The sequence below is a fragment of the Manis pentadactyla genome, chromosome X (genome assembly GCF_030020395.1).
Source record: "Manis pentadactyla isolate mManPen7 chromosome X, mManPen7.hap1, whole genome shotgun sequence".
Classification (NCBI taxonomy): Eukaryota; Metazoa; Chordata; class Mammalia; order Pholidota; family Manidae; genus Manis; species Manis pentadactyla.
This window is the reverse complement of record NC_080038.1, coordinates 82,624,442-82,647,646: the sequence shown is the minus strand read 5'-3', so window position 1 is coordinate 82,647,646 and position 23,205 is coordinate 82,624,442. Positions and strand designations below refer to the sequence as shown.

Here is a 23,205-nt window from a genome sequence, read left to right as displayed (position 1 = left end):
TACCAATCTACAATCCCCATAGCATACCAAGCAAGGTTAGTGGCTCTTAAAATACCACCAGAAAGAGGCTATCTAAAGATATATTTGGTAGCATATTAACTGTATAAAAGAGACACTGTACAGTTTAAAAACAAACTTTACATAGCTTTATATTTTGATTTTTTTTAAAGCAGTGAATTGTGTATAGGAGGATTAAAATATTTATAGACAAGAAAAAAACATCTGTATTAGAATTAGCTTATTCATCATTCATCCTCTTCTTCCTCCTGCTTCTCATCCCTTTTCTTGCCCTTTTCAGTTTTGTTGATTCCTTTTTTTTTATTTTGCCTTATCAGGCTTTCTTTAGGTTGGTATGCAGTAGTATCCTTTTCCTATTTTTCTTTCACTTTAACAACCCCCTTTTGTAAGTTTGCTGATCATCTGCAGCAAGATATTCCAAATCTCTCCCATTTTCTTTGCAGCATCACCAATGAACAAGCTAGGATATCATTTTTTGATTTTTGGGTGATATTCAGAACAAAACAAGAAAAAGGCTGGAGGAAGTCTCTTGGGTGCATTGAGATCCTTAAACTATTGTGTTGTTAATGTTGTTTATTCTTTAAGGATATAGATTTTTATTTCTCTTTCATTATGGGCCTTGTCCACCTTTGCTATGTCTTCACATTTTCCTTTCTTTTTAGTAGGCATGGTCTTCTACCCGTCTGAGTATTTCTTAGAAAACTGAAAAATTGATTGAAGCAAGCATCTGGGTGCTTTTACTTGTGCTCCTCCAGGCAAGTTTTCACAAAGGATACATATGATGACATTTTGCCTTTCAGTTTCTTAGGATCTCCATTTCACCTGTTTAGTTACTTTTCCTCAGCAAGACCCAATCTTCCAGTGCCTGCTCTGCTCTCACTTGCCTTGGTCCTGTCTCCATGTAGTCTAATAGACTGTAGTGGATGTAAAAGTTCATTTACTTTTTAAAAAGATCACACAGGCATCTGTGTGGAGAATGGAATATAAAATACCACAAATGAAAACAGTGAGACCAGATGGGAATCACAGTCTGTGCAGTATAATGCTAGCTTGTATCAAATAGGTAGGCATGGTAGTGGAAATAAATGGATAGATTTGGGGGTATATTTTAGAGGTAAATTTAATATTTCATGGTTTATTGGATGTGGGTATGTTTTCTATTTTCCTCTTCTTGAGAACCCAATTGGATAGTGGCAGAATATATTGAGATGGGCAGACCTTCGATAGACCAAGTTGGGTGAGGAGAAATCCAGTTATCATTTTGACATGCTAAGATTTAGATTCCTATTTGATATACATATGAGATTTCAAGGAGATGATTGGTTATCTGAGTACAGAGATTAGGAGAGAAGCCAGAGTTAGAAATATAACGTTGGGAATCACAAGATTATAAATGGCGATTAAAGCCATTTATTTAGGGAAAGATAGACAGAAAGGAAGGAACACTTGAATGGAGGTTTTGGTAACTCCAATACTTAGAAATCAACCAGAAGAGGAAAATTCACCAAAACAAAGAGACAAACAAACAAACACTGGATAAACTGCTGCTTGTGAGGTGAAGTAACCCAGGGGAGTTTGGTGTCCCAGTAGCTAAGGGAAGAAAGTGTTTCCAAAAGAAAGTACAGACCTTCTCAAGTACTACTTAGTAATTGAGTAAGATGACTATAAAAGTAGGAACAGTATAACTAGCAACATGGAAGTATTCAGTGAAACTGACAAATTTATCAAAAGTGAATATGTTAGAAGGGCTGAGGAAAGAATAGAATGTAACTGGAGGTCAGTACTATATAGCAGCTCTTTGAATAAGCATAAATTTTAGGTGATAAAGAAATGGGTAGCAGCTGAAAGTTTATGCAGGGTCTAGAGCAGTTTGTTCCATGACAGACATTATAACATTATCTCCTACTCCAGATATTCCCATAGCCCACTCTCTTCCTTCAAATATTTGCTCAACTATTTCCTTCTCAATGAATCCTATACTGACAACCGTTTGAAATTTGAATCCCTTCCCCATTTTCAATTGTCCTTACCATGCTCTAATTTTCTTTAGCTCTTATTATCTTCTAACCTATTGTATAAGTTATATTATGTATACATAAACTTTATACATAATATACATTTTCATGGTATATAGTTTGTTGTATATTATGTCCAGTTACATATTATGTTTATGTTTTGTTTCCCCTGCTCCATCACAGCAGATATATTTTTTTGTTTATTACTCTATACTTGACAACAGGGAAAATCTGATATACGGTGTTAAATATTGCTTAAATTATTAAATTAATTAGTGATATACAACATATTTGCATGGTGACAGGAATTACCTAATAGAGATAAACCATTGATAATAGGGAAGAGAGAACAATTATAAAAGTGAATTTATAAACAATTTGAGAATAAATTGGATTTAAAGCCAAACACAAATATGGCCTGATGTAGGAGCAGGAGCACTCCAACTATATTAACAGAAATTAAAAGCAGAGTATTTGGGGAGAGATGGAGATAAATTTGTTAGTGGGAAGATAAGATATCATTTCCATTTTTTTGTTGTTTGAAATAAGAAATAGAGTCATTAACTGGGACTGAGAAAGAATAAGTTAATATTGGTGGTTTGAGAAAAGGCTAGAAGATGTGAAATAGTTGTTCTGGTGAAAAGGAAATGTAACATATTAGAGAAAGCAAGTGAAATTACTGGGTAATGTTGAGTATGCATTTGAGTTTTGTGTGCACTACTGGTTTTTCTCATACATACAGCAAATTCCCCAAAGAGTAGAAATTCCAACTCTGTGTCAATTAGATCATTTTTATTATTGTGTAAACATTCCATGTCACTAGCTCCCTTGTGGCCTACAAAAAGTAAATCACCATTTTAGCACTAAAATTCAAACATATGAGAGAGAGTACTATTTAGCTGCCTTCTTTGGGTTTATGATTTTAGAACTTTCCTTCCTCCAAATGTCTTTCTTTCTCACTTCATGACCCTGTCTGGTCTCCTACACTCACTACTTATGTCAGTGGCTAAGACAGAATTGGGGTTTTTCTCAATAATTTCATACTTCTCATTTTCAGGTCATCTTTCTTTGCATTTATACTGTGAGGCAATTTAGTTATCCTTTCAACCAATACCTTTACATGCCAATTATGTGGCCTGGTACTGAGCTGAAAGCTTAAGATAGAAAGATGAATAAAAGAGTAAATGTGGATTCAAAGAATTTTTAATGTGCTATAGAGACAGCTCTACAAACAAAAATGAGCTTATACCATAATTTCAGCTGAGAAAAGTTTATAGAATTCATATTTTTCTTTCTTCATTCAATACATCTAATGAGACAGAAATTTATTGAAATGATGGTAGAGTAGTCAGGTTAGATTTCACAGATGAAGTGTTTGAGAAGTCAAAGGAAATAGAAAAAGTAGAAAGGAAGGAAGAAAAGAAGAGAAGGAGGATTTTCACTAGTTAGACAAGTTTTGGAGAGGGAATATCATCCAAACAGAAAAAGCAATACACAATGAATGAGACTTGAAATAGCAAAAAGATGACTTGGAATATATGTGAAAGATTTGAAAGAATAGAATTAGCCCCATGTACCCTCCCCTTTCCTTTTTCAGGCATTAAGAATATTGAGCAAATTTGAAGTTGATGAGAATGGTCAAAGGACAGAAGGATGAAATTGACAGTGTATAATGATAGTAAGGAGCTATGGTGGGACTATAACTCAAGCCACTTAGCTTCTGGTAGAGTGTTATTTACACTTTACATTGGTTAAGTGAAAGGTCTATAAGTCTAGTTTCTTCATTGTTACCTATATTCTTCTCTAAAAACCTCAATAGTTAGGGCAGATTATTATCAACCCTCAGATTGATAAAAATGACTAAAACTGAGGATCACCTCATGTCTTCCCTTAGACAATATTTAAGATTTTGAATTCTCACCTTTCAGCATCTCTTCTTATTATGAAATACCTAATTCCTGTAACTAAAGTGCTTACTTGAACAAAATAATTGAGATTGTTACACTGAGTGGTTTTGAAAGCCTACAGATGATCTGCTAATACTACAACAATCTTGCTAAATAAAACATGACCATGTAAGTGAAAGTAATAGGTTTTTAATCAATAAAAGTATGAGCTTCAAAGAGTGAGACAGGTATGAGTTCAAATTTTGGACTTGCTATATAACTGAAAGTCTTCAAATTTCTTCATAAATGTTGGTATTTTCTAAGTCATAGGGTCTATTTTCTTCTCACCATACACATGCTTCCTGATATTAATATCTACCTCAAAGATTCAGTTATAATCTATATGTTGTATCCCCAGCTCAAATCATTCTGTGAAGTTATATCATCACCTTAAACATATTTGTTGAAAAATAATGCCTTTTTCCATTATCTTACTGAATTGCAGTACCATATACACAGTTGTAGAATTCAGAAATGTGGGACACACTCTAGGTCTTCCTTCCTTTAAAATTTCTGTTGCATTTCCTTTGAACAAATTTTCCCAGCATTTACTCAATTTTTCTTTTCTGAGAGGGTGGAAAGCTGAAAACCATATTTCTAAGCCTTCCATGAAGATAGTGTTTTTTTATTATGAATTAAGTTTCACTAATTATATGCACTTTTGTGAGATTTGTAAGGAAAATACAGCATTGGACATCTTCATGTGGCCCTGGCAGTTCTTGTTGATAAAATTTGGAAATGTGATAATTTCTTATAGTATTGACAAATAAAATTTGGAAATGTGATAATTTCTTAAAGTTCTTTCTCTGGTACAATGGGCTTATAAAAGTATTATTAAATACAGCACCTCTTGATCGTATTTCCTAATTCTTGAACAGCACCTTTGGGTGCCTATCAAATAGTTTTTGGGGGAGATAGTTAAAACAATGACCTCTTGCTTTCTGCATACAGCTCTAGTTTGCTTTCATAGATAGAATTTCCTTTAGTGAATCAGTTCTCTGTTTTTCTTGGAGTCACTCCAGGAAGTTCAGGCTAGAATGTAAGCATTTAATCTTTTCCTGCTTTATTAAATCTTTTTTTTTTCTGTTTGAAATATCTGATTGGGTATCTTGATATGGATGATGATTACATGAGTGTGTACACATGTCAAAAATTATCAAGCTGTACATTAAGATTTGTGCATTTTATAACTACCTCAATTTTAAAAACTCCAAGCAAATAAAGTAAAATACCTGATTGTTTTCTGTTTCCTACACTAAACCCTGACTGATAAGCTAAGCTTGCCATTGCAATTACCAAGTTCCATTGCTTCTACCTCCTAAGTATTTCTCCTATTCATATCCATCAGTAATAGCAATGCCATAATTCGCATCCTCACATTTAACCTAGATTATTAGAGCAGACTCTTCAGTGTTCTTTCTGCCTTTTCCTCTTACTTACTTCATGCCTCCAGTAGTTTTTAGAATCAAGTTTTATTATAAAGTACTTCCTGCAGATAAAGAATAAACATTGTTTAAATTGTAAGAATAATAAAACACATAGACTGGATTTCATCAGTCAGGTCAAGAAATAGAATATTAAAATTGCTTTTAAAGTTCCCTATGATTTCTCCTCCCACAGGTCACTCTTTTCTTTATACCAAAAGATACACTCTTGTGAATTTTTTGTTTATATTGCTTCTTTAAAACATATTTTTTCATGTTAATTTAGTACATAAGTATATGATTCTAAAAGATATGTTATTAAACTATATATTTTCGGAGCATTAAATAAATCATACCGTATATTCACTCCATAACTTTCCTGAGACTCTCATATCATGGATGAAACTACAGCTTGTCTATTTTCACAGAAATATATGGATGCACCTTTATATGAGTATACCATAAATTATTTGACCATTTCCTTATCATCTGATATTTTTATACATGTTTTCTAGTAGGCATGTCAAAACACATAGCTTAGGATATATTTATTATCTCCATTATTAAGTTTTGTGTATGATATGAGATGTCAACAAACTTTTATGTTTCACCCAGATGCATAACCAATTGCCTCAGTACAATTTTGTGAGCACTTATCCATTCTCACTGAGCTGTGATGCCACTTTTGTCACCTACCATATTTTTATATATTTATGAGTGTTTCTGAGCTTCCTACTAAGTTCTGCTCCATTATTTGTCAACCCCTGGGCCAATATGACTCAGGTTTACTCATGGCAAGTATATGATGACTGATGGCTAATAAAGAGTTACCCTTGACATTGTTATTCTTATTCAGTAGTGTCTCAGAAGCTTTTGGCTTTTGCTTACCATATATGTTTTAACATATTTTAAAACCAGAATCTAGGAAGTACCCTTTTGTGATTTAGAATAAATCTTTAGATATTTTTCAGGAAAACTGAAGTTTTTTCAATTAATTCTTCCTATGAATGAATATGACTTTCTATCTGTTTGAAGATTTAACAGTTTTTAAAGATGTTTTATGATTTTCTCTACAGAGATATACACATCTTTTAATGGATGTATTCCCATATAACTTATCTTTCATTGCTATTAGAAATAATATCTATTGTTTGAATTATATGTTATTTAATGTTTTGTTGCGGCCTATCACAGTACAATTTTATTTTAGTTTCTTTTGCCCAGCTATTTTGTTAAACTCTATTATTGCATTTTTCTCCTTCATTAGACTTTCTCCCAAGGTTTTTTCACTTCATGAAAAACAGCCTTTTTGGTAGTTCCTTTAACAAAGGACTTTGCTAGTAAATATTTGCTTTTCTTTATATGATAAGGTCATTATTTTGCACTAATTTTTTAAATATAATTTTTCTTGGCATGAGTTTCAATTTGGAAAATGATTATCCTCCAGAGTTTTAAATGTATTTTTTCAATGTCTCCTGGGTTCTCATATTTCTGTTGAGAATTCTGCTTTAATCCTAATTGTTTTACTTTTATTTGTGGCTTTTCTTTTATTTCTAGCTTTCATTAATGTTAAGAAATCTGCTGTTAATATAATTTTATTCCCTGTGTGGTGATTGATATTTTTATCTTGGATACTTCTAAAATCTTTTTGTTTGTGTGTAATTCTGCAATTGTGCTACCATGTATCTAGATATAAATTTGCATTTCTTATAATAGATATATATTTCTTGTACTTGCCAAATTCATATGTTGAAATTTAATCCTCTTTGAGATGGTATTTAGAGATGGAGCTTTTGGTGGGTGATTAGGTGATTAGGGCAAATCCCTCATAAATGAGATTAGTGCCCTTATTAAAGTGAACCCACAGGGCTCCCCTGCCCATTCCACTGAAGGGGAGCAGAATATGCCACCCAAGATATACTTCTTTGGCATAAGGATTATTTTGAGCTGAAGGTAATCAAGAACCAAAAGACTCAGGAAAAGCTTTTTATTTCCCCCTTAATTGCCTAAAAGTGTTTAGAAAGTTTGCCTGTATGAGGAAGATAACTATTGCCAAAGATAACTTTTTCATCTGAGAGACTTATCTGTATGGCATGGGAAACATTTGTTTGCCAAACATTTGCTCTTTATCTTCCTCTGAACTGTTATCCTCCCTTTTGAAGCCCTAGACCATTATGCTTTCCCATAGCTTAGGATGGTATTGAAGCCTCAATTGCCTGACTGCCTTTGAATCCAACCTTTGTGGAGCTCCTGTACATACAAAACTAAATGTGTTTTTCTCTAGCTGATTTTGTTATTTTTTATTATAGGGAAGTGTCAGCCAAAAACCTAGAAGGGAAGATGAAAATTATCTTTTCTCCCCTATACCACCATGGGAAGACAGTGAGAATATCTTATCTATGAACCAGGAAGTGGATACTCATCAGACACCATGGGCCTGGAAAGCAGGACCTCTGCCTCAGTGTGTCTTGAAGGTGGGACTTCCACTCCAGTGGACCTAGGGAAGAGAATATCAAGCCATAGAGTATTCTTCTTGATCCTTAAGCCTAATGGAATTTGCTCCAATGGAATTTCCATAAGCATATAAAAAGATTCTCTACAGTACATGGCATCAGAGAAAGACAAATTAAAACAATGAGAGACTACCACAACCCTATTAGAATTGCCAAAACCCTGAGAAGTGGAAATGTGGACAAGGATATGGACCAACAGGAACACTCATACATTGCTGATGGTAATGTAAATAATACATCCAATTTGGAAGATCATCTGATGATTTCTTATAAAACTAAACATATTGAGGCGGAGCCAACACGGCGGCGTGAGTAGGACAGTGGGAATCTCCTCCCAAAAACATACATACTTTTGAAAATACAACAAACACAACTAACCCTAAAAGAGAGACCAGAAGACGCAGGACAGTGGCCAGACTGCAGCTACACCAGCGAGAACCCAGCGACTGGTGAAAGGGGTGAGATACAAGCCCTGGCCTGGCGGGACACGAGTGCCCCTCCCCCCAGCTCCCGGCGGGAGAAGAATAGGCAGAGCGGGAGGGAGACGGAGCCCAGGGCTGCCGAACACCCAGCCCCAGCCATCCGGGCCAGAGCGCAGAAACAGTAAGTGCCCAGGGGGCCCTGGATACTGGGGGAACAGGGAGTAAGACCTCTGAGCGGGTGCCGAAGCTGATGCCCCTGTGACAAAGAAAAGCGGGGGCTTTTTGAAAGTCTTAAAGGGACAGGGACTTAACAGCTTGACGGAAACAACCCAGGTCACAGTACAGCAGGTGGAAATTACAGGGAAAACCGGGTGCACTAACCCCCTGGGCAACAGCTCTGAGACCCCTCACTGAAGCAAACAGTCAAGCAGCCCCCCCATCCATTACCCCACCGGGTGCTGCGAAAGAAGATAAGCAGCCTGAGACAAATTCTGCCCACAGAAAGGGAAATTTCTCCCTTCGGGCCAGGCAAGACACAAAGACCCACTCTACACGCAATTACCCAACACTAGGGGTCGCAGTTGTCCCAGTAAAGAAAGGCCAGTAGCAAGTGAAAATTTTGGCCCTCCCAGCTGACAGTCAATAGCACCTGTCAACATGAAAAGGCAAAAAAATATGATCTAGACAAGACTAACCCAGACAGCTTCAGCATCTGCTACATCTTCCCCTGAGAAGGAACCTGGGGAGATAGATTTAGCCAATCTTCCTGAAAAAGAATTCAAAACAAAAGTCATAACCATGCTGATGGACTTGCAGAGAAATATGCAAGAACTAAGGAAGGAGAATTCAGAAATAAAACAAGCTCTGGAAGGACTTCAGAACAGAATGGACGAGATGCAAGAGACCATTAATGGACTAGAAAACAGAGAACAGGAACGCAGAGAAGCTGATGCAGAGAGAGATAAAAGGATCTCCAGGAATGAAAGAATTTTAAGAGAGCTGAGTGAACAATCGAAAAGGAACAATATAAGAATCATAGGTATTCCAGAAGAAGTAGAGAGAGAAAAGGGGATAGAAAATGTCTTTGAAGAAATAATTGCTGAAAATTTCCCCAAACTAGGGGAAGAAATGGCCTCTCAGACCACAGAGGTACACAGAACTCCCATGACAAGGGATCCAAGGAGGGCAACACCAAGACACATAATAATTAAAATGGCAAAGATCAAAGACAAGGACAAAGTATTACAGGCAGCCAGAGAGAAAAAAAAGGTTACCTACAAAGGAAAACCCATCAGGCTATCATCAGACTTCTCAAACAGAAACCCTACAGGCCAGAAGAGAATTGCATGATATACTTAATGCAATGAAACAGAAGGGCCTCGAACCAAGACTACTGTATCCAGCACGAATATAATTTAAATATGAAGGAGGGATTAAACAATTCCCAGACAAGAAAAAATTGAGGGAATTTGCCTCCCACAAACCACCTCTACAGGGCATCCTACAGGGATTGCTCTAGATGGGAGCACTCCTAAAAAGAGCACACAACAAAACACCCAACATATGAAGAAGGGAGGAGGAGGAATAAGAAGGGAGAGAAATAAAGATTCATCAGACTGTGTTTATAATAGCTCAACAAGTGAGTTAAATTAGACAGTAAGATAGTAAAGAAGCTAACCCTAAACCTTTGGTAACCACAAACTTAAAGCCTGCAATGGCAATGAACTCATACCTTTCAATAATCACCCTAAATGTAAATGGACTGAATGCACCAATCAAAAGACACAGAGTAATAGAATGGATAAAAAAGCAAGATCCATCCATATGCTGCTTACAAGAGACTCACCTCAAACCCAAAGACGCGCACAGACTTAAAGTCAAGGGATGGAAAAAGATATTTCAAGCAAACAACAGAGAGAAGAAAGCAGGTGTTGCAATTCTGATATCAGACAAAACAGACTTCAAAATAAAGAAAGTAACAAAAGACAAAGAAGGACATTACATAATGATAAAGGGCTCAGTCCATCAAGAGGATATAACCATTACAAATATATATGCACCCAATACAGGAGCACAAACATACTGAAACAAATATTAATAGAACTAAAGGAGGAAATAGAATGCAATGCATTCATTCTAGGAGACTTCAACACACCACTCACTCCAAAGGACAGATCCACCAGAAAGAAAATAAGTAAGGACACAGAGGCACTGAACAACACATTAGAACAGATGGACCTAATAGATATCTTCAGAACTCTACATCCAAAAGCAACAGGATACACATTCTTCTCAAGTGCACATGGAACATTCTCCAGAATAGACCACATACTAGGACACAAAAAGAGCCTCAGTAAATTCCAAAAGATTGAAACCCTACCAACCAACTTTTCAGACCACAAAGGCATTAAACTAGAAATAAACTGTTCAAAGAAAGCAAAAAGGCTCACAAACACATGGAAGCTAAACAACACGCTCCTAAATAATCAATGGATCAATGACCAAATCAAAATGGAGATCCAGCAATATATGGAAACAAATGACAACAACAACACTAAGCACCAACTTCTGTGGGACACAGCAAAAGCAGTCTTAAGAGGAAAGTATATAGCAATCCAAGCATATTTAAAAAAGGAAGAACAATCCCAAATGAACGGTCTAATGTCACAACTATCGAAATTGGAAAAAGAAGAACAGATGAGGCCTAAGGTCAGCAGAAGGAGGGATATAATAAAGATCAGAGAAGAAATAAATAAAATTGAGAAGAATAAAACAATAGCAAAAATCAATGAAACCAAGAGCTGGTTCTTCGAGAAAATAAACAAAATAGATAAGCCTCTAGCCAGACTTATTAAGAGGAAAAGAGAGTCAACACAAATCAACAGTATCAGAAATGAGAAAGGAAAAATCACGACGGACCCCGCAGAAATACAAAGAATTATTAGAGACTACTATGAAAACCTATATGCTAACAAGCTGGGAAACCTAGGAGAAATGGACAACTTCCTAGAAAAATACAACCTTCCAAGACTGACCCAGAAAGAAACAGAAAATCTAAACAGACCAATTACCAGCAACGAAATTGAAGCGGTAATCAAAAAACTACCAAAGAACAAAACCCCCGGGCCAGATGGATTTACCTCGGAATTTTATCAGACATACAGGGAAGACATAATACCCATTCTCCTTAAAGTTTTCCAAGAAATAGAAGAGGAGGGGATACTCCCAAACTCATTCTATGAAGCTAACATCACCCTAATACCAAAACCAGGCAAAGACTCCACCAAAAAAGAAAACTACAGACCAATATCCCTGATGAACGTAGACGCAAAAATACTCAACAAAATTTTAGCAAAACGAATTCAAAAATACATCAAAACCATCGTACACCATGACCAAGTGGGATTCATCCCAGGGATGCAAGGATGGCACAACATTCGAAAGTCCATCAATATCATCCACCACATCAACAAAGAGAAAGACAAAAACCACATGATCATCTCCATAGATGCTGAAAAAGCATTTGACAAAGTTCAACATCCATTCATGATAAAAACTCTCAGCAAAATGGGAATAGAGGGCAAGTACCTCAACATAATAAAGGCCATTTGTTAAAAACCCACAGCCAACATTATATTGAATAGCGAGAAGCTGAAAGCATTTCCGCTGAGATCGGGAACTAGACAGGGATGCCCACTCTCCCCACTGTTATTTAACATAATACTGGAGGTCCTAGCCACGGCAATCAGACAAAACAAAAAAATACAAGGAATCCAGATTGGCAAAGAAGAAGTCAAACTGTCACTATTTGAGGATGACATGATACTGTACATAAAAAACCCTAAAGACTCCACCCTAGAACTACTAGAACTGATATCGGAATACAGCAAAGTTGCAGGATACAAAATCAACACACAGAAATCTGTGGCATTCCTTTATACCAACAATGAACCAACAGAAAGAGAAATCAGGAAAACAACTCCATTCACAATTGCATCAAAAAAAATAAAATACCTAGGAATCAAACTAACCAAAGAAGTGAAAGACTTATATTCTGAAAACTACAAGTCACTCTTAAAAGAAATTAAAGGGGACACTAGCAGATGGAAACACATCCCATGCTCATGGCTAGGAAGAATTAATATCGTCAAAATGGCCATCCTGCCCAAAGCAATATACAGATTTGATGCAATCCCTATGAAACTACCAGCAACATTCTTCAATGAACTGGAACAAATAATTCAAAAATTCATATGGAAACACCAAAGACCCCGAATAGCCAAAGCAATCCTGAGAAAGAGGAATAAAGTAGGGGGGATCTCACCCCCCAACTTCAAGCTCTATTATAAAGCCATAGTAATCAAGACAATTTGGTACTGGCACAAGAACAGAGCCACAGACCAATGGAACAGACTAGAAAATCCAGACATTAACCCAGACATATATGGTCAATTAATACTTGATAAAGGAGCCATGGACATACAATGGCGAAATGACAGTCTCTTCAACAGATGGTGCTGGCAAAACTGGACAGCTACATCTAGGAGAATGAAACTGGACCATTGTCTAACCCCATATACAAAAGTAAACTCAAAATGGATAAAAGACCTGAATGTAAGTCACGAAACTATTAAACTCTTGGAAGAAAACATAGGCACAAACCTCTTAGACATAAACATGAGTGACCTCTTCTTGAACATATCTCCCCGGGCAAGGAAAACAACAGCAAAAATGAACAAGTGGGACTATATTAAGCTGAAAAGCTTCTGTACAGCAAAAGACACCATCAATAGAACAAAAAGGAACCCTACAGTATGGGAGAATATATTTGAAAATGACACATCCGATAAAGGCTTGACGTCCAGAATATATAAAGAACTCACACGCCTCAACAAACAAAAAACAAATAACCCAATTAAAAAATGGGCAAAGGAAATGAACAGACGGTTCTCCAAAAAAGAAATACAAATGGCCAACAGACACATGAAAAGATGCTCCACATCGCTAATTATCAGAGAAATGCAAATTAAAACTACAATGAGGTATCACCTCACACCAGTAAGGATGGCTGCCATCCAAAAGACAAACAACAACAAATGTTGGCGAGGCTGTGGAGAAAGGGGAACCCTCCTACACTGCTGGTGGGAATGTAAACTTGTTCAACCATTGTGGAAAGCAGTATGGAGGTACATCAAAATGCTCAAAACAGACATACCATTTGACCCAGGAATTGCACTCCTAGGAATTTACCCTAAGAATGCAGCAATCAAGTATGAGAAAGACCAATGTACCCCTATGTTTATCGCAGCACTATTTACAATAGCCAAGAATTGGAAGCAACCTAAATGTCCATCGATAGATGAATGGATAAAGAAGATGTGGTACATATACACAATGGATACTACTCAGCCATAAGAAAAGGGCAAATCCAACCATTTGCAGCAACATGGATGGAGCTGGAGGGTATTATGCTCAGTGAAACAAGCCAAGCAGAGAAAGAGAAATACCAAATGATTTCACTCATCTGTGGAATATAAGAACAAAGGAAAAACTGAAGGAACTAAACAGCAACAGAATCACAGAACTCAAGAATGGACTAACAGGTACCAAAGGGAATGGGACTGGGGAGGATGGGTGGGTAGGGAGGGATAAGGGGGGGCAGAAAAAGAGGGGTATTGAGATTAGCATCCATAGCGGGGTGGGAGAAAGGGGAGGGCTGTACAACACAGAGAAGACAAGTAGTGATTCTACAACATTTTGCTACTCTGAAGGACAGTGACTGTAAAGGAGTATATAGGGGGGGCCTGGTATAGAGGAGAGCCTAGTAAACAAAGTATTCGTCATGTAAGTGTAGATTAATGATTAAAAAAAAAAAAAAAAGCAGTTCCTATGTGGTGACCTCTAATGAGTTCTACACAATGATATAAAGGGTATATAAAAGTGTAGGCAAAGGGTCTGTTTGTGTTTATAGAGAGGATCAAAGCCTAATTTGGCTACCCTGAAAATGAACTAAGATACGATATGAAAAAGAACTTCCAACATCAGCACTCTCGGGAAGACTCATGACAGAAGATGATCAGCAAAAAAAAAAAAAACTCCAACAAAGATCCATGCACTGTCACAGGTGTAGATGCACTCATCCCACCAGTTCCTGGACTTGCATGGGAATGAAGAAGGAGATATCTAAGCTGGATGTGCATACAGTAAAACAAAAATTGGACTGGATCTATACTGTTGGAACTCAACCAAGAATTAGGAGAAGTGCAAATTGTAGCACTCCAAAATCTTACAACCACAGACTATTAATCGTTAAAAGAACATATGGGATATGAACAGTCCCCAGGAATGGGTTGTTCTAGTTTACTGAATTCTCTCAGACTGTTTAAGTTCAGTCGGACAATATCCACCATATCATAGATAAGTTTTCACAAATGCCTAAGGTGCCTAACTGGTTTTCTTGGTTTCACTGCAGATGGCTTGTAATTACAGGTATGCTTTGGTTAGGTAACTATATTCCTATTATGTTAATGTGTGTGCACAATTTAATTAGTAGTTTAAAACCTATCCATGCTGAAGTTACTCTACAAGAAGATATGTCAAAGAAATAATCAATCTTCCCAGGTTTTCTTCTGCCTGCTACTTCTATAGCTTTTCTTCTTCCTACCTAATCACAACCTTTAAATAGAACTCGTGCCACATGTCGAATTTATCGAGTATCATAATTCTTCCAAGTGGTAAAGACACCTCAAGACAAATGCTGGGCATAGAAGCCACAGGGCATAAATATGCAAAGAAGTAAAAAGCTAACCTTTTCAAACAATAAGGCTTCTCTCTCACTTACCAACTTAACATTTCCCTGTATGTCCCCGGAAGATGACTGGTTAGCCAGAGACGGGTAAGATTCCTCAAGGGAGGAACAACCTAAGACAGGCACAGTCGCAGGGGGCCATCTGGTGAGAAAATGGGGAGCAGCAGAGGAGAGGCTTAGAACCTCCCCCCTCATGTTCTGAGAGAAATCTTCTGCATACATGGATGTTTATTGCCCTCGTCTAGCTAGGATTAACACATAGTCTACAGGCACACACCTGATCATCTACATTTGCTCTCTTACAACACTAAACTCGGTTTTCTACCTTTATCTCGTATCTACCTACCACTTCACCATTTTACTAAAAGTAATAATAATAGAGAAATGTGGTATCCACATATAAATCAAGTTTAAAAATCAAATGAATATTCGTATTTGAACTGTGTATAGTTCATAATGCATGAACAAAACCGAAAGCTTCTGTGATGACTGCCCTTGCACTGTTCACCATGTAACTTATTCACTATGTAAGAATTTGTACTCCATGTAAGAATTTGTTCATTATGCATCAGAAGATTGGAGACTGACGAAAATTAGGCTTGGGGTGGATTAATGATTGTGCATTGAGTATTGACCCCCCTATACAGAAATTTATTGTGGTTAACAACTATTTGATCAATAAATATGAGAGATGCCCACACACACACACACAAAAAAAAAATATATATATATATATATAAACACACTTCCAATTGTAAAATAAATAAGTAACCGGGATGTAATGTATAGCATAAGGAATATAGTCAAAATATTGTAACAACTTGGTATGGTGATACCTGGTACCTAGAATTATCATGTATATAAATGTTGAATCACTGTGTTGTACACCTGAAACTAATGTAATGCAATACTGTTGTCAACTACCCTTCAATAAAAATAAAAAATAAATAAAAAATAAAAAATAAAAAAAATAAATAAAAAAATAAAAATAAACTAAACATATTGTTACTTTGTGATACAGCAATCATAAAACTTAATATTTACTCAGAAAAGTGGAGAACTCATGTCCACACAAAAAACTGCACAAATTTTTAAAGCAGCTTTACTTATCATTGCAAAAGTTGGAAGCAACCAAGATGTTCTTCAGTAGGTGAATGGATAATTAAACCATGAACACATCCAAACAATGGAATATTATTCAATGCTAAAATGAAAGAAGCTATCAAGCCATTAAGACATGGAAAGAATTCAAATGCATATTGCTAAGTCAAAGAAGCCAATCTGAAAAAGCTATATACTCTTTGATTCCAACTACATGACATTCTGAAAAAAGCAGAACTATGGGTACAGTAAAAAGATGAGTGGTTGTCAGGGGTTGAGGGGATGAATAGGTAGAGCACAGAGGATCTTTTCAGTTTTATTGAGAGCCAATTGAAATACTTCCCTGTATAAGTTTAAGGTGCACAGCAAGATAGTTTGATCTACCTATATTGTGAAATGATTGGCCCAATCAGTTTAGTTAACATCCATCATCTCATATAGATATAGTACAAATAAAAGAAAAGAAATTCTCATTGTGATAAGGACTTTTAGGATCTACTCTCAACAATTTTCCTACGTATCATACAGCAGTATTAACTAAAGCCATCATGTTATAGATTACAGGAGATTTTTAGGGCAGTGAAAATACTCTATATGATACTATAACAATGGACCCATGTTATTTTACATTCTTACAAACCCACTGAATGTCCATGAAGAACAATCTGTATGTTGCAACTATGGTGAAGATGATGTGTCAGTTCAGGTTCATCAGTTATAATAAATGTAACACTCCGGTGGGGAATGTTGATAATGGGGGAAGCTATGCGTGTGTGGGGCAGGGTATATATGGGAAACCTTTGTACCTTCTCAGTTTCGCTTGAACCTAAAACTGCTCTTACAAAATTGTCTTAAAAAAAAACTAATGGCATTATGCCCTGTTAGGTTTTAGAATTGGGAACTGATTTATTCCTGAAAGGCCTTTATTTCTTCTGATTTCTCCGTTTTGGAATAGAAATGTTCATCCAGTGCTTGTCCTGCCATTGTGTTTTGGAAGCCAATATCTTGTTTTCTGGTTTCACGAATTTATGGCTAGAGAAGAATTTTTCCTGCAGATGACTTCTACCTTTAGTCTTACTCTTACCTGACATAGATGATGTCTGACAAAATTTTGATGATAAGTTGATGCTGGATTGGTTTAAATATTTGGGGGATGTTAAGATAAAGTGAATATATTTTACATGTCAGAAGGACATGAATTTTGGAGAGGTAAGTGCGTGGATCATTTCAAGTTAAATTTTGTATCCCCAAAATTCATATATTAAAGTCCTAATCACCAGTGACTCATAATATGACCTTATTTTGGAAATAATTTCTTTACAGGGGGAATCAAGAAAAAATGAGGCCATTTTAAAAGGAAGCTTTAATCAAATGTGACTGATGTCTTTATTTAAAAAGGAAATCTGAGTGCAAAAACACCTACAGAGAAAAGACAATATAAAGACATGGAAAAAAGACAGCTATCTACAATCCAAGGAGGGACGCATAGGAGAGATATTTCCCTCACAGCCCTCAGAAGACACTTTGATTTTTGACTTTTAGCCTCCAGAATTGTGAGACAATACGTTTTCCTAAGCCACCAAGTTTCTGGCTCTTTGTTATGGCTGCCCTAACAAACTGATGCACTATGCAGCACTACTCAGCAATACAAAGGAGCAAACTATTGTTACACCCAACAAATTGAATTAACCTCCAGGGAATTAATGTTTTTAAAAAGCTAATCTCAAAAGTTACATAGGGCATGGTTCCACTTACATATAATTTGAAATGCCAATTTTTTGAAATGTAGGACAGGGGTTTGCACTGGGGGCTGGACAAGAGGCAGGTGTGTATGCTTATAAAAGGGATCATGAGGGAGCCTTGTGTTGATGGAACTTTTCTGTATCTTGACTGTTGTGGTGGCTATGCAAACCTATTCATGTGATAATTGTACAGACCTAAATTTGCACACACACATACATACACACACATGAATACACGTAAAGCTGGAAAAATCTGAATAAGATAGGTATTTTGTATCAATACCAGTATCCTATTTTTGATAGTGCTATAATCTTGAAAGATTATGTATGGGAACCTAGGTAAAGCAAAGACAGGATCTCTGTTATGTCTTATAACTGCATGCAAATATATAATTATCTCAATAAAATGTTCAGTAAAAAAGTGATTTCTTATCATACCCCCATATAGATTTATCTCAAAAGCATTATGCTAAGTTCAAAAATCTTAACTAAAGAATCTGTATATTGCATGATTACACTATATGAAGTTCTAGAAAAGGCAAAGCAATAATGGCAGAAATATTAATCATTGCCTTGTATCAGAGATATGGGGACAGGGAAGATTCTCTATCATATTTTAGTGGCTGTGAACTCCACATTTTTCAAAACTCATTGAGTTATACTTTAATAATCGTTAATATTTATTGAATATAAATTATTCCTCATTATACCTGAGTAAAATAATAATTTAGAGTGACATCTAAATACCAATTAAATGTAAACTACATTTTGCAGTCATATTTTTTTCAATTCAGAAAGGATTATGTTACACTGAAAATATATATGCCCTACCCTAAAAACTAAAACCCACTCTTTTAAAAGTCATTTTATTCATTGTCACATTATTGGACATAATTACTAAAGTTTTCTCTCGTTTTATATTAACTGAACATTTATAAAAGCAAGTGTGTAAGCTGTTTCATTTTAAGAATGCACTGATTATAAAAATGTATCTCCAGTTAGGATGATAATCTTTTGATTTGGTTTTAAGTGTGTTTGACCATGTGTACATTGTAATTTAATTTTCCTTAATCAACAGGATGCTTTCATCCAATAATCTCCTTCATTTTCATTTTCAAGAAAACATTTTATTTTCCTATCATGTATTGAACAGGTTTTATATTGACTAATGCAAATTATATAGCATTAAGAAATCCTGCCACAACTTTTTGAAGAGTTATGGAACAGTCACCCTGTATTTGGCACATCCCCTTTGGCTCCTATTAGTGTTAAAAAAAGTATGCAAAAATTAATAGTGTTTCCTGGCATGCTTCAATGTAGATATTCAGCAGAGGGAAAAAAGCTTGTAGGAGATGACAAGGAAATTAGAAATGCATACAATTTTGAAGACAGAGCAAGTCGTGGTTGGAATTAACGTACATACTATTGATTAAAGAGAGAGGATTTTTCTCATTTGACAGAATAGAATTAAAGGATGAATGGTAAAGTTGTTTGGGCAAGAAAACCTCATTGGTCTTTCCAGTACATGTGTCAGTCTGTGTCTTTAAAATTGGATGTGAGAAAGGAAATAATCAGATTTTCTGAACTTGCTTCTTACTGCATTAAAAATAATTAAGTATGTTGCTCTTTAGTACTCATGTTTTAATCTTGGTCTGTCATTTAGCAACGTATTGTTATTCTAATTTATAGTTTGTAAGAGTAAGAGTATGTAAACCTGAATTAGAATATGTTTACCATGCTAAAACTGGAGATTATTCATCCATGACTATATGTGGACAGTTTTAATTTCCAACCATATAGATATTTTAGTCAGTAGTCTTTGAATATTTTCCTCCTAAATTGTCCATGCCAAATTTGTTTCCAAAACATTTAAAAAATATTCAATAGTTTTAGAGATATAAAGTTATTAATCACAAAATATCTGCTAGTAATATAGTTTATGTGTAGTATAGTTGCTTTGCTTTGTATTACCATACAATATTAGAGAACAAAAAACTCTTAGAAATTTATATATGTCACAGAGTATTTTAGGTAGCTTTGATCTTGTAGCTCTATCATCTGAGCATGTATGATCACTAGAGCAGGCATAAATAACTTAAACCTCCTCTTCTATGCTTCAGTCTATAATAGTTTATTATACTTACATTCCCTCAGCCAGACAGAACCTGTTAATTAGCCTCTGTTTTCTCCAAAGGGGCTATCAATAGAGGTGAGCAAATAGAATATTTGTAAAACTTTCTGGAAAACTTGTACATTACCTTCCACTCTGTCTAAATGTTTTCAACTCTTTTGTTTAAAAACTTTTTTTCAGTTAATGAGTTAGCCCTCTTAACTCTCTCATTGCCCCTTTTTAAGACAACTTCTCTTTGTTTAGAAATTTGTTGGAGAATTATACTGAGAACTTAAAAGATTATTAATGTCAGAACATTCTGTTGTTTTTTTTTTCATAGAGACTAATTTCCATGATACCTGTTTTAGATTTCCTAACAGAATAATTACACTTACTTAAGAATAAAAATAAACTGAACAAAATCTATATTAACTGAACTACAAAACTTTTCTGATGTATATAAAAAACACTTAACTAAATGGAAAGATTATTTCTCTGAATTGGGAGAATCAATATAGCCAGTGTGTCAATTCTCTCAAAATGAAAATAAATGGTTCAATATAATTCAAATCTAAATTCTGTGGCTTTTTAATAAAACTTGAAAAGCCAATTTTAACATGTATTTTGAAGAGGAAATCACAATGCTAGCCAAGAAAATTAAGCAGGAAATCAACTGAGTGATTTGTATGTGAAATAGTATCTCACTGTGGTTTTGATGTGCAATTCTCTCATCAGTGAAGTTAATTCTAAAATCATCAGATATTGGATTTTCCTCTACTTTGAATTTTCCATTAATTTGACTATACTGATTTCCTATATTTCATATTTATTTTATTTTATTATATTTTTCATCTTTATTTTTGATCTATTTACTTTGAATATAATGACTACTTTTTTTAAGTCTTGAAATAGATACTGGATCATTAACTTTACTGATCTCTTCTTTCCTAATATATGTATTTAAAGTTACAAGATTTCCCTCTAAGCTGTCTTTAGCCACATCTAACAAGTTTCTTTATCATTTGGTTGAAAATATATTCTTATTTATATTATGGCTTTCTTTGACTTATGGCCCATTTAGGAGTCTCTTGCTTAATTGCAATCATTGGGAATTTGTCTTATTGATTTTTTGATTAATTATATTCCAGTTAGAGAACATTCTTTCTATGATCTCAAGTTTTTGAAATGTTTTGAGTTTTACTGTATGGCCTGCCATATGTCAGTTTGGTAAATATTATCTGTGCAATTGAAAATAATGTGCTCTATGTTGAGAGCAGTGTTGCATTATGCCATTTAAATCAATTTTTGTTATTTGTGTTATTTAAGTCTTATCTTTTGCTTCTTCCCTCCCTCTTTCACTCTTTTGTTCCCTCTTTCTTTCTTGCTTGCTTGCTTGTTTACTTTTGTTTTTTTTCTTTCTTTTTTTTTTTGTCACTAAAAGAGGTTATTTAAAATCTTCCACTATGATTCACTCCAGCCAACACTTAAGATTTTGAAGCATGTTATCATAGTAACTGCATACAAATTTAGATGTGTTATACTTCTCAGTGAACCTACATGCTCATCATAATGAAATGTCCCACTGTTGTTGGGTAGCTGCCTCTGGGAAGGTCTCTCCCTGTGCACTAGGTGAGACCTCAACCTGGACAGGGGACGGTTCTTGACTGATCAGGAAAGAATTCTCAAGCAGGTTGGACCAATGTAGGTACGGAAAGAATTCTTTAAAGTGAGAGTAGCAGTGAATGGCAGTAGCCTGTGGGCAGCAGAAATCAAGGAAGAATAAAAGGAAGAAAGGGAAGCTCATTGAACTCCTGCTTGGCATAGGGCAAATCCCTTGCCAACTCCTGAGCCAGAGTCATCCGGAATGCAGTGTCCACTTGAATCTGCATGGCATAGGAACTAAGCTCCTACCACCCTACAATTTGGGGAAGCCACAGAGCACTAGATGGAGTGACATTATGTTCTGAGAATTTCCCAAAGACAAAGAAAGGAGATTTTCAGACAGGCTACCAAGGAGCATTATCGTACAGCTGCAGTCCTGTATGGGTCACCCAGGCAATGGGAATTTACAAGTCCAAATCAGAGATCTCAGTAGCCCTTCCCTACTTGTCTGAAGTAGAACAAAGACAGAGAAGACTTGTGCTTAAGTCTAGAAAATTGAATGAAATAATGAAGTAACAAAGATACCACTAGAAGGGTGAATAAATGAAACACAATTAAGTTGAGCAGTGAGAAGTCTTTATTTAAGGTGAAGTCCACACTTGAAGAAAGGGGTGCGTGGACAACCTCAGGGAAGGGCTTAGGATTCTGCCTTCTAAGGCTTTTAAGAATGGTGCAAAGGGCCAGGGGTGCATGTAGGATTGACATGTGGTCTCATGATATCTATCTCCAGTGACAGACATTATATCAACATGCATAGTCTGTCCTCTAGACATCCTGTAAGGTAAACTTAACACAAGAAATTTCTTGATCCTGTTCTTTTCCAAGGTAGTCGCTACCCCAATCAGTGGGGACATACCATTTAGGACTATTTGCCCTGATTTATGGAAGGGGAGTTTATTGACTGATTACCATAAAATATGTTAGGAATCTTACTTCCTAACTCCCTGGTTTTTAAAATGGAATCTTAGCCTTAAGGTGGAGTCCCTCCTGTTGTTCTTACTATACTACTTATATCTCAGCATTTCATCACAGGCAGGAAAGTTAATCACAATACTTGTTACATGTCTCTGTCCTACCTCTTCTCTTCCTCATGAAATGTATTCTTGCCTTACCTACTTTGTCTGATGTTACTAGAGCTACACCAATTTTATTTTGCTTGTTGTTTGTGAAATACATCTTTTCTCATTATGTTACTTTCATCCTTTCTGTGTCCTTAATTTAATTGCATGCTTTACAAATAGTATACATCTTAGTTGAATCTGTCAATCTTTACCTTAAAATAGATTATTTAGTCTACTTTCTTTGGTATTAAGAAGTTGGTAAATGTAAGCCCAGATATATCAGTAATATTACTATTTGCTTTTTTGTTTCTTTTCTCCTGTGTTCCTTTTTCTTTTTCATTACTGTTTTTAAATAATTAATGATATGTGTAAGTCCATTTGCC

General features: G+C 35.6%; 1 pseudogene; it reads right to left on the bottom strand.

Moving 5' to 3' along the window:
- Positions 1–245: 245 nt before the first annotated feature.
- Positions 246–23,205, bottom strand: part of LOC118934036 (putative high mobility group protein B1-like 1) — a 156,817-nt pseudogene continuing 133,857 nt past the window's right edge.